Source organism: Leucoraja erinacea, chromosome 7 (genome assembly GCF_028641065.1).
Source record: "Leucoraja erinacea ecotype New England chromosome 7, Leri_hhj_1, whole genome shotgun sequence".
NCBI lineage: Eukaryota > Metazoa > Chordata > Chondrichthyes > Rajiformes > Rajidae > Leucoraja > Leucoraja erinaceus.
Genome location: NC_073383.1, coordinates 44,471,184 through 44,484,580, shown reverse-complemented (window position 1 = coordinate 44,484,580; position 13,397 = coordinate 44,471,184). Strand labels below are relative to the sequence as shown.

At 45.6% G+C, this 13,397-nt stretch overlaps 1 protein-coding gene across 2 annotated transcripts in view; it reads left to right on the top strand.

Annotated features, from left to right (window-relative positions):
• Positions 1-1,109: 1,109 nt before the first annotated feature.
• The window catches only part of itgb2 (integrin, beta 2), a 96,561-nt gene continuing 84,273 nt past the window's right edge, over positions 1,110-13,397 (top strand). Inside the window, exon 1 of one of the 2 annotated variants that reach the window (XM_055638425.1) lies at positions 1,110-2,303. The gene's annotated coding sequence lies outside the window, so the exon portion shown is untranslated. Of the gene's footprint in view, positions 2,304-7,767; positions 8,131-13,397 lie in introns of those variants that run through there. The other variant, XM_055638424.1, reaches the window with a different exon arrangement.

Genomic DNA, 13,397 nt, shown 5'->3' with positions numbered 1-13,397 from the left:
GCACATTTAAAAAATAACTCTTGTTGACCAAAGTGCTTTACATTGGTGGAGGTACTAACGTTATACAACAGTGGTTCATAGATTAATTACATGCATAAATACATACATATAGCCCTCCCTCAGAGGACATCAAGAAAGGCTTGAGAGTAAAGATGAGTTTTAAGTCTCAACTTAAAAGAATCGATGGAGGGGTAGGTCTGAGGAAAGAGGAGCTGCAACCGCAAAGGCGTGGTCGCCCCTGAGGTTATGCCTCATAACCCCGACTCAGTAACCCCAAGTCGGCCGATCTGAGGGACCTGGAGATGGTGTGGTGGTTCCCGTCGATGAAAAATGACAGAGATATTAATGATTTTACAAAATTCCCCATTCTCTCTGCTGCCCCCGCTGGCGGCAGGGGGGATGGACTACAAAACCAGGAAGTGGTGTGCCTCAATTAGTCTGCAAGCTGGAGGAAGGCAGAGGGTCACGTTTCTCTGAGTTGTGAATAACACTGAACACATGTCCACACAACTGTGAGTGAGTACCCTTAATGTGGTTTGAAAATGAAAATATGGTTAAATTAAAAAACACTGCCTGCAAATGGTTGTTTGGGGGGATTTGTGTTGAAATAAAAAGGCACTCTCTCTCCTCCCCTCCACCCTCACCTTTCCCCTCTCACCCACCCTCCCTCTTCTCCTCCTCGCCACCCCCTCTCCCTCTTGCCCCTCTCTCTGTGTCTCTGCCCCTTCTCTCTCTGCCCTCACTCTCTACCCCCCCCCCCCCCCCTCTCTAGATGTGACTGCAAGTTGGGGGCTATGCGTCAGTAGATAGGGTGGTTAGGGGGTAAAAGGAGCAAATTAATAATATTAATATAATATCAAGGGGGATAATTCGCGTGAGTACGAGGGGGGGGGGGATAGTTAGTGTGTGTGATGCTACATGCCGCCTCCCCCCCCCACAACCGCACGTTGTGGGAACAGACCCAACGGATCTGCACATGGTCAAGTATTTTATAGTTCTCAGGCTGGGCTCCAAGCAATCAGAGATGTGAAAGCAGTGGAAGTGCACCTCCCATCTGAATTTTAGAAGCGGTGACAATCCAGAGCAGGGGTTGACCATTTTGCTCTTTGAGCCTGTGCCTCTCTTCAATGCGATCATGACTGCTCCTCTCTGTTAATATCATCTCAGCTCTCGCCCCACATCCTTGTTGCCCCCTGTGATTCAAAATCTATTCATCTTTTAAAAACCATTCAGCAGCTCAGCCTTGATTACTTCTTGGTGTAAAGGTTCGGCAGCTTCACCAACCCGAGTGAAGACATTTCTCTTCATCCCAGTCTTAATTTCTTACTCCACATCCTGAGTCCCTGATGTCTGATTGTAGATACCCCACCATTGTCCATGCATCCACCCAGACAGAATTATATACATTTAATGCAATCTCCTCTCATTCTTCCAAACTCAGATAAATGCAGGTCTAATTGATCCAATCTGTCTTCATAGAAGAGTCCCACCATGTTAGTAATCAGTCTGGTGAACCTTGTAGCTTCCTTACAGTCTCCTCACAACCCAACCAATTTTGTGTAATTGGCACAAAATACTACATTTGGTACCTGCTTCCAAGTAATTGATGTATCTGGGGCCCAGGCACCCATTTCTGCAGAACCTTACCAATCTAAAAAAATATCCATTTACTTCTACACTATTTTTCTTGCGTCTCAGTCAATTTCCAATCCAACTCGGTTCCACATGCTTTAATTATGACAACTAGGGAAACCTTTTTTTTCTTTAGCCAAGGATATAAATGAGCATTGTCGAACATTTTATGCATCCATATTGATAAGGGCACAGAGAAAGTTGACCCAGTCATTTCAGGAGGAACAATGGTGACACCGGTTCAAACCAGCTTGTATTATTTTTACTGACAAACAGGAAATGCTCCAGCATACTAAACTAAGTTCAATGAGTCAACTGAACTTCCAGAAAAGTGTGTGCTCTGGCATGGCGAGGGGAACTTGAGGATGAGAATATGGGATGCAGAAGTTGTATAATTGGTCAGTTTGACTTCCTTTTTCTAAATATACCCTGGGAATATACTCTTAACGTGATATAATTGCAACTTCCATCATCTCTTCAAGAACATTTTCTTCTGCCCTGAAGATAAGTCCAGATTTTGTATCTTTTACCCAGACAACCAGTGTCTCTTTCTGTAGCTTACAACACACCCTGTGTCTCTAAATAGTAAGTTCCTCATTCAGTCCACCATTACAGTCCAGGACTTCTGAGCAATACTTCCCCTTTAGAGCAGCTTGGTTGATTCCACTGAGGTCAGTGCTTTTGACTATTATGTTGTTTGCAGTAATCTGCTTTGCCATTTAGTCATAATTTTGTGTACTTTATCATGTTCATCATGAATCATGTTCATCATATTCTAATATGAAAACAATTAATATACTTGCATTTATAGCTAAAATGGAGACCTGAAATACTTCCCCTTTTCCTCCTTGAATTAATTCTATTTCCATTGAGATATTGTTCTGAACAATATCTATTGTTAGGTAGACAATATCTCCCTTGCTCCTCTATCAACCTCATCTCATGTACCTGTTGTTCTCTCTTATATCTCGGCGAGACCAAGCGCAGACTGGGCGATCTTTTCGCTTTAGACCAGACAATGATAGATCAGGTAACTAATGCTCAGTCCGCCTTTTTTTTTTTTTTTTAATTTCAAAATAGACTTTATTCATTGATAAATATATACAATTCCTGAACCATTCAAACAAACAAATTCATCCGACATTTTCGGAGACTATACAAGTTTTTTCAGTACAATTTTTTTACATTTTTCAAATTTCACCGAACAGTCCCCCACCCGTGCCACTCTGTGGCCCCTGTCCAAGTAATAAATATATACAGTGTTTACAGTGCGAAAATTCCATTTGACATTTTCACTTCCACAAATAATGTCCCCCACCCGTGCCACTCATGTGGCCCCCTGGCGTGGGATACCTCAGTCCGCCTTGGCCTACGTGATCTCCCGGTTGCCAAACATTTTAACTTCCCTTGCCATTTCCATACTGACCTTTCTGTCTGGGCCGCTTCCACGTCAGAGTGAGGTCATATGCAAATTAGAGGAACAGCACCTTATATTTAGCTTGGGCAGCTTACAACCCAGTGGTATGAATGTTGATTTCTTGAATTTCAAGTAACCCCTGGATCCCTTCTACTCTCCATCCCTCCCCCACCCCAGTTGTCCTGCCAGTTCCACTGTTCACATCCATATATCCCATCTTTATCACCTCTTCCACAGCCTACAATGGATCATGTGGGCTCCACCTTTCCTTGACCATCAGTGCCAGCTCTCATTTGTTCTGAACCTTTTCATACCTCTAGTTTCCCACCCCCCTGACTCTCAGTCTGAAGAAGGGTTTCGACTCGAAAGTCAAAGTCAAAGTAAATTTTATTCGTCACATGCACCCAAAGGTGCAGTGAAATGAATTTGCCAGCAGTGATACACTTAAAAAGAACACACAATACACAACAAAACACAAACATCTGCCACAGCATTCTTTACTGGAGTCTGGAGAAGTATGAAAGGGTCCCTGGAACGATTTATCCCGAACAGCTCCGTCACAGAGGACTCTGTGATTTACTGACTGTTCCCAGGGACACATTCAGAGGCTGACATTGAGTGCTGCTGGAGGGTCATCAACTCGGTGAAAGACGCTTTTTGGTCTGCCCAAGCGTTGCTCACCACTCAGCAGAGCGAGATGTCCATCAGGGAATGTTGCCGACTGGCCCACTGCAGACTGCAGGAGTACGTGCTAAGGGACTCGCTGAAGCTTGGTGCAGCCAACGCCAAGGCTCGGTGGGGGAGGGCCACAGTCTAGGGTCCTTCCGCTGCTGGACATGGGGGGCACGGTGTGGTGGAGACGCCCCTCAAATTAAATTAAGGGAAGGTATCCCACACCAGGGGGCCACATGAGTGGCACGGGTGGGGGACATTTTTGTGGAATTTAAAAGACATAAACTGTATTGAACAATCTCTATAGCCTACAAAAATGTTGGATGGAATTTTCGAACTGTGCACAAAAATGTGCGGGTGGGGGACAGGTTTGGCACGGGTGGGGGACAGGTTTGGTGGAATTTGACAAATGTAAAAATATTGCACTGGAAAAAATTTGTATAGTCTCCGAAAATGTCGGATGAATTTTTTGTTCGAATGGTTCATGAATTGTATATATTTATCAATTGAATAAAGTCTATTTTGAAATATTAAAAAAAAATTAAAAAATTCTTCACTGTGGTGGAAGGCAACAAAGTTCAGCCACCTATTCCGTCACCTATTCCTTTTCTCCAGAGATGCTGCCTGACCTGCTGAGTTACTCCAGGGTTTTGTGTCTATCTTTGGTTTAAACCAACATTTACAGTTCCTTCCTACCCCCAATATCTATTGTTATCCCACTAACATCCACCACTACCTTAAATGGTGTACTTTTACCAACTTGCTGTATTTGCTATTCATAATTCCTTTTTTTTCCATTCAAAAGTCAGCTTGTCAAACTGCTCTCCGGTACGTTTGTATTCAGCACAGATGTGTAGCCCTGAGCTTCTGTGCAGATTGTGTGGCAATAATTTCCCACCACTTTCACAACATCAACCTGTCCATAAGTACATCTTCCTCATTCTTCTCTATGTTACTATTGTTGTTTCAAAACCCTGGTCTCTTGCACCTCTTGTATATGCAACTTGGTAATTTATTTCCTTCCTCATCTCAAACCAAAGTTAAAAATATACTTTCTGCGTGACTTGAAATTGCCTCTCTATATTCTGCATTTCTCTGCAATACATTAGACCAGGCAATGACAGATCAGCTAACTTGTTTATCTGAAAACAAGCGGTCAGATGCTCTGGATATACTGTTTGTGCCCATACATGAAGGATGACTGGAGTCTAAGCATAAGAATAATGGTTCCAGGAGAAAGAAAACTACCCATTAAAGGTAGTTTGATTGTGGATGGGCGGCGCGACCGGTGTCGCAGCGGCCTCTGCAGTCTGTCTGTGTTTTTTTGTTTTATTTGTCCTGTTAAGGGTTTAGTTGTAGCGCTTTAGCGGTTATTTTTTTAAAATGTGTATGTGTGGGGGGTGGGTGGGGGAAACTTTTAATCTCTTCCCTGCATGGAGACCCGACCTTTTCCCTGTCGGGTCTCCGTTGCCGTTGGGGCCTAGCGCCGTGGAGCGGCCTCCACCGGAACGACCTGGAGGCTCAAGTCACGGAGCCTGTGGAGCTGGGGAGCTGCTGTGGAGCCTGTGGTGGAGCCTGTGGTGGAGCTGCTGCGGACTTACCTCCGTGGAGCTGGCCGGCTTCGGGGCGTTGAGAGCGGCGGTGGCGCGTTGCTGCGGCCCGGCTCCGGTGGATGGTGACACCGGGAGCTCGCGGATCCCCGGTGGGAGGCTGCTTTGCGGGGTACCGGCAGCGGCGACTTCTCCCGCCCGAATTGCGGGGTTGAGAGTGACCTGGAGGGGGGCCCTACAACGCCCGGCGCGGCCTTAATTTGCCGCGGACTAGCGCCCGCCGGGGGCTTTGACCTCGACTTCGGGAGGGAAATGGAATGCAGGGGAGAGACAAGAACTTTGCCTTCCATCACAGTGAGGAGGAGAGCCACTGTGATGGATGTTTATGTGAATAGTGTTGGTGTGTGTTTTGGTTCTTTTATTGTATGGCTGCAGAAACTACATTTCGTTTGAACCTCATGTGAGGTTCAAATGACAAATAAAGGTATTGTATTGTATTGTAACCAGTGTATTCTACACCATAATGACCGACCAATGTTATCCAACACTAGATCTTTGAAAAATGTTGAATGTAGTTTCAACTTGAAAGAGCAAGTTAATAGCAAGCTTTTCGATCATGTGGTCACTCTGTGACTGAGTACCTGCACATACCTGCACATCAATGATATTGAAGAACTACTTAAAGTGTGGCTCATAAATTGGAATTGTGGATAAGACATAAACAACAGACAACAGACAGACAACAGACAATAGGTGCAGGAGGAGGCCATTCGGCCCTTTGAGCCAGCACCGCCATTCATTGTGATCATGGCTGATTGTCCCCGATCAATAACCCGTGCCTGCCTTCTCCCCATATCCCTTGATTCCACTAGCCCCTAGAGCTCTATCTAACTCTCTCTTAAATCCATCCAGTGATTTGCCCTCCACTGCCCTCTATGACAGGGAATTCCACAAATTCACAACTCAGGGTGAAAAAGCTTTTTCTCACCTGTCTTAAATGGCCTCCCTTTTATTCTAAGACTGTGGCCCCTGGTTCTGGACTCACCCAACATTGGGAACATTTTTCCTGCATCTAGCTTGTCCAGTCCTTTTATAATTTTATATGTTTCTATAAGACTGCCCCTCATCCTTCTAAACTCCAGTGAATACAAGCCTAGTCTTTTCAATCTTTCCTCGTATGACAGTCCCGCCCATCCCAGGGATCAATCTTTGCAGTATCCTTTGGCAATTTTGTTGCATTCATCTAATAGTGTTACTAATATTATTATGTTCTCTTGCTTACTCTGGGCAAAAGTAATGATGATCTAAATAAGTCATGTCAAATCCCACATTTAGATATTCAAGCCTTGGAGAGGATACAAAGAAAGTCTGCTTCTGAAAACCAGAGAACTGAGTAGAGTCATGAGAAACATGGGACCTTTGAGCTTTGAATGCGACAATTTAGAGGAGACATTGTAAAAGATAGGGGCCAGTGACCCACTGGTCGGTCAGCGGGACTGGTGAACTGCCCGAAGGCTCGTGGTTGCAGGGACCTCGCCCGAAGGCTTGGTGGTTGACGGGACTGTGAGGGAGCCATTGGAAAGGTCAGACGCGAGGAGCAATGGCCGGTAGGAGGGTGGACCGAGGTAATACCTCAAGCGCCTTCAAGGTCGGCTGCAGAATGCGCCCTCGTGACACAAAATGGCCAGGCGAGGTGAGGAGAGGGACGTCGGTTCGTGGGAACTGCTCCAGTGCATCGAGCGAGCAGGCTGACTGGATTTTGGATTTTGAATAGTGGTGCCAAAAATGGCCGCACCCGCACGTGTAATATGTGAAAAATGAATTTCACTTGCATATGTGATAAATAAAGCACTATTGAACTATTGATGTTGTGCAGAGTGAATGGTTTCCCTGGAGGCCACAATATTGGGAATGTAAAAGTGCCAATGCTGACAGATTGGAAGAGATTCAAAGGAAGTTGAATTCAAAGGAAGATCTTATAGGGGTGAATAAAATCATGAGAGGAATAGATCGGGTAGATGCACAGAATCTCTTGGGGAATCGAGGACAAAGGTTCAAGGTGAAGGGGAAAAGATTTAAAGGAATCTGAGGGGTTACCTTTGGTGTGGTTTAGTGGATCCTGCAGTGGCGGAGGGGGCCAAAGTTGAAGCCTGCAAACCATCTACAGTTGGACGAGGTGATGGGCAATGGGATGGATAGATGATGAGGTGGTGTGGGCCTTCCATCGCTTGCACTGAGTCCCCCCCCCCCCCCCCCCCACCTCCCAAGCATAGCCTCTAGGTTTTCAATCCCATTCCAAATGCTCCCTTTGAGCAGTCTTGGGCCAGAGATTCCAAGGAGCCAGTAGGAATATTGCACATCGATAAGTAGGATTTGAGCACATCTTTGAATCGTTCTCTCTGTCTGTCTCACAGTCTCTGTGCACCATATAGTAATCTAATTCCAAATAACACAGTAGGACCTGGGCAAGTTTCGGAGTTGAGTTCTTTCTATTCTGCAGCTTCCCAAGAGCGCTGCTCCCAACACAGAGCTAAACATGATGCTGGCTTTGGCAAGTTAGTGTTGATGGGCGTTAGCCATTTGGAGAGCGCTGGATCACCCATATAAGTAGAAAGCAATACAGCGGAAGAAACCGTCAGGCTTGTGAACATTGCTATTGAGCAAAGACACAGGCGAGCTCTCGGAAACTCCTCCGCCTGAAAGGAGCTCAGTCGGCAGTTGCGGTCCGTTCAGTTTGCAAACGCACCGTTACTTCCGCATATCTCCTTAAAACTCTGACCCTCTGGGGATGTAGTGTGGAGTTCAAAGAGAAAACGGGTGAACGAGAAGTGTGGCGACAGAGTAGCGGTTTGAGGCGCAGTAAGTAACCACGTTATCCGTGGCACTTCATGTTGGTGCTTGATGGTCGGAATCTGCTTTTTCTTACATATATTCGCTGCATAAAGTATACACCGGAAATAACAATGGCTGAACGACAGTGTCGGTCCCTCATGCTACAAGCTCTTGGTTGGAGTGGTTTGGAGTGGGGTTGCGAACTCACTCTCACTTTACCGGTGTACAAGGCAGCTGCTACCACACCGAACCTTGCCTCTTTTGACCCCAGTCAGTTGCAAATTGTCTGCGCCTCAGGGCTCAGTCTGTTGGCACAGCCGAACATCAGTCGCTGCATTCTTTATCCAAGAAGAGCTTTGCAAGTTTACAAGTTCTCATTGCAAATCCGGCTTTTCGATGTCCCTTTCGCCCACAGCTCCGAGTCTGCCGCAGTGCCAGCACTTGCTCTTATCTGGGCCGTGACGATATCTACAGTGGCAGACTATCCAGGGGGGTACCCAGAGCCTCGATGTTCAGCAATTGCTCGTCCTCCACGCGTTACTTTTCAAAACTTTGGCCCCACGATTCCGAGGTTGCTCATTTATTTTGATTCTCTTATAGACTCTGGAGTTATCCTCCAAACTGCTTCTCCTTAAAACCCCCTTCCTGTGACCAAACTTTTATTTTTCAGTGCCAATGTCTCCTTGTGTGATTCAATGCCAATCTTGATTGCGCTCCTGTAAAACATCTTGTGATATTTGGACACACGGTCACTTTCGTATCAATGTTTTATGCGCAAATATGCTTTGCTAAGACATGTCTGTATTGTGATTTCAGAAGTATTTATATGAATCTTAAAGCAAACAATCTTTGGACGGCGTCGAGCCAACAGAGTTCATTTTATTTTATTTAGCGAATGCAAAGTCCTTTAGCCAAGCAGTTGCCTCTTGATCTGCTGTATGAAGGGTGACAAGTCCTCCTTTGAGTCTTTGTTGAGGGCATGCTTCAATGATGTGTTGCATTGTTTGCTGCTCTCCACAAGCACACCGTGGGGTTGGACTGCTGCCCCATTTGTGAAGGCTGGCCAAGCAGGGGCCATGTCCAGTCCTGAATCTATTCAGCGTCGTCCACTGCTTCTTTGGGAGATTGGTGCCAGGGACCGGTAGGGTGGGGTCTGACACCAGATGTTTATTTGGGACGTCCTCGGACTCCGAGTTCATTTCGAAGATAGACACAAAAAGCTGGAGTGCTACTCAGCGGGACAGGCAGCATCCTTGAAGAGAAGGAAAATGGGTGACGTTTGGGGTCGAGACGCTTCTGCCTGTCCCGCTGAGTTACTCCAGCTTTTTGTGTCTATCTTCAGTTTAAACCAGCATCTGCAGTTCCCTCCTACTCATCTATCTATCTATCTATCTATCTTCTATATTACTAAAACTTTGTTCTTGACCAGTTTCGGCTTTCTGTGCTGCGGTTTCCGAGAGAACGCCGCCACCTACGGCCGTCATTTTTGGCCACCTCGCTCAGAGCTCCCCTCCGCCACGTGTGTGCCGAGGATTTTTCCCGTCGATGAAAATTGACAGAGATATTAATGTTTTTACAACATTCCCCATTCTCTCTGCTACCCCTGCTGGAGCGACTATAAAACCAGGAAGTGGTGTGCCTCAATCAGTCTCTGCAAGTGGTATGCCTCAATCAGTCTCTGCAAGTGGTGTGCCTCAATCAGAGCTTTGAATGACTGAAAAATGTCTACAGCACTGCGAGTACCCTTAATTTGGTTTGAAAATAAAAATATGGTTAGAGGTAAAAAAGCACTGCCTGCAAATAGTTGTTTGGGTTTGGGTTGAAGTAAAAAAGGCACTCTCTTCCCCCCCCCCCCCCCCCCTCCCCCCCCCCCCTCCCTCTCCCCCCCCCCCCCCCCCCCCCCCCCTCCCTCTCCTCCCCCCCTCCCTCTCCTCCCCTCCCCCTCCCTCTCGAAATATCTCGAAAAGGAAAACGAAAATTGAGGCAAATATAAGGATTGTGCGACTGAAAGCTTGGCAGAAGTTAGGGGTTTTAAGCGAGGACTTGGAAGTCGAACAGATGAATCTGAAGAAGGGTCTCAACTCGAAATGTCGCCAATTCCTTCTATCCAGAGATGCTGAGTTACTCCAGCATTTTATCTCTCGCTTAGAAGTCGAGGGAGGCATAGCGAGCAGTGGAGTGGGAGGCAGAGTGAGAATGGGGAAGTCAGGGGTTGGGGTTGAGAAATGTACAGATGATTGCTGCGATAACAGCAAATGTTGGTCAAGCATCGGGAGGAATGGACAAGAAAAAACAGACTAGTTGAAGGGTGGGTTGGAGAGGTCTCAGGGCATAGGTTGCACAGAAGATAGACACAAAATGCTGGAGTAACTCAGCGGGACTGGCAGCATCTCTGGAGAGGAGGAATGAGTGACGTTCGGGTCGAGGCCCTTCTTCAGACCGAAAGTCACGGGGAAATATAGACGAAATGTAGAGAAAAAAAGCAACGGATGAAAGATATGCAAAAAAGTAACAATCATAAAGGAAACAGGCCAATGTTAGCTGTTTGTTGGGTGAGAACGAGAAGCTGGTATGACTTGGGTGGGGGAGGAATGAAGAGAGAGTGAATGCAAGGGTTACTTGAGGTTAGAGAAATCAATATTCATACCATTGGATTGTAAGCTGCCCAAGCAAAACATGAGATGTTGTTCCTCCAATTTGTGTTTAGCCTCACTCCTTCAACGGAGGACAGAAAGGTCAGTGTGGGAATGGGAAGGAGATTTAAAGTGTTTAGCAACCGGGAGATCATGTAGGTCCAGGCGGACAGAGCGAAGGTGTTCAACTAAACGATCAGCCAGTCTGTTTGGTCTCACCGATGTATAAGAGTCCACATCTTGAACAACAGATACAGTAGATGCGATGGGGGAGGTGCAAGTGAACCTCTGCCTAACCTGAAAGGATTGTTGGGGTCTCTGGACAGAGTCGAGGGAGAAGGTATAGGGCCAGTTGTTGCATCTCCCATGGTTGCAGGGGAAGGTTCCTGGGGAGGGGATGATTTGGGTGGGAAGGGATGAGTTAACCAGGGAGTTGCGGAGGGAACCGTCTCTGCAGGCGGAAAGGGGTGGAGGTGGGAAGATATGATTAGTGGTGGGATCCCGTTGGAGGTGATGTTGGATGATTATGTGTGGTATGCGACGGCTGATGGGGTGAAAGGTAAGGACGACAGTGGCCAATTATGTTTGATTGTTGAAGGCTACGTGGAGGTCAAGAAAGAAAAGCTCAAGATGACCACAACCCTTGATAATATCTGGGGAGTGTCAGTGTTTTGGGAGGTACAACATTAGAGCAGCAAACCACAGGGCACAGCATTTCTAGTCTCCATCTAATTTTGGAAATAAGGCTGTACCCAAAACCTTTTCTTAGAATAGTATCTCATGGAGTCACTCTTGTGAAAACAAGGCTCAGACAAATGAAAATTTCTATTATTCCGGAATTATTGAAATCACCACGAGAGAAAATAGAATAAACTAAATTGTTTGTGCTTTTGCGATGAGTGGTTGTGTTAATGTACCTATGCCATTCTAAACAGACTTGCCTTTTGCAGAACTTTTCTCTTTAAGATATCCCAGAGAAATTGATTGACAATTAAAAAGGCATGAAACATGGTTACCATTATATACCTTTTTCACCCAGCGAGTTGTGAATTTATGGAATTCCCTGCCGCAGAGGGCAGTGGAGGCCAAATCACTATATGGATTTAAGAGAGAGTTAGTTTGAGCTCCAGGGGCCAGTGGAGCCAAGGGATATGGGGAGAAGGCAGGCACGGGTTATTGATAGGGGACGATCAGCCATGATCACAATGAATGGCGGTGCCGAATGGCCTACTCCTGCACCTATTTTCTATGTTTCTATGAAGTAGGAAATGTGGCAGTAAATTTGAGTGCTGCAAGATATAAAAAAAGCAACAAGGTGATATTGAGAGATAATCTGTTTTAGTGATGTGAGTATAATCAAGAAAAGCTTTGCAGATATTTCTCCTGCTCTTCAAGGGTAAAGGAGGGAATTTGTACATTGAGTCACAGGATGTAGATGAGGTACTAAGAGAGTACATTGTATCTGTATTCATAATGGAGAAGGTGAGAGCAGAGTGGAGAATACTAATATGCTTAGACCGTTTAAAATCCAGAAAGATGTGGTGTTGGGGCTATTGAAGAGTATTAAGGTGGATACATGCCCAGAGCCTGATAGTATCAATCACAGGTTATTAAGAGAGACAGGAGAAAAGATTGCAGATGCCTTGACAAAGATCTTTGCTACTCGTCTAGCCACAGATGACATCCCGGAGAACTGGAGAGGAGCTAATATTCTTTCTTTATTTAATAAGGTAAGTAGTGATAAACCAGGAAATAGTCGGCTGGTGAGCCTCACGTCAGTGTTAAGGAAGATATTGGAGAGGATTCTTTGGGATTGGAATCACTTCCATTTGGGATGGAATGGGCTAATTATGGACAGTGAGCATGGCTGTCTATGGCAGGTCATGTCTTATTAACTTGATAGAGTTTTTTGAGGTGATAAAGGTGATCGATGACGGTAGTGATGGATGCTGTCTACATAGGTTTTACTAATGCATTTGATAAAGTCCCCTATGGTAGGCTGAACTAGTAGATTCAAATGCATGGGATTCACTGTGAATTGCATGTATTCAAAACTGGCATACTCATAGAGCACAGAGGGTTGTGGTGGAACTGATTGTGGATGATCAGCCATGATCCCATTGGATGGCGGTGCTGGCTCGAAGGACAAATGGCCTTCTCCTGCACCTATTGTCTATTGGAACCAGTGGAATTCCACAGGGATCTGTGCTGGGATCTCTGTTGTTTGTGATATCTGTATATGACGGACCTAAATGTACATAGATTAGTTAGTAAGTTTGCAGACGACGCCAAGATTACTGGAATTGCGAACAGCGAGGAAAGTTGTCAAAGTTTACAGCGGGATATAGATCAACTGCAGAAATGGGCAAAGAAATGATAGATGGATTTTAATCCATGGAAGTGTGAGATGTTGTACTTTGGGAGGTCGAGTGTAAAGGAAAGGTTTATGGCAAGACCCTTCACAGCATTGATGTTCATAGGGATCTTGGGACCAAGTCCTTAGCTCCATGAAAGTGGCAACATAAGTTGATAGAGTTGTAAAGACTGAATATTGTATGCTCACCTTCATTGAATGGGGTATTTAGTATTAGAGTCATGGTGCTTATATCAAAGACTAGAGGATATAGTTTTAAGGTAAGAGGGCAAAGCATAGGGGAGATG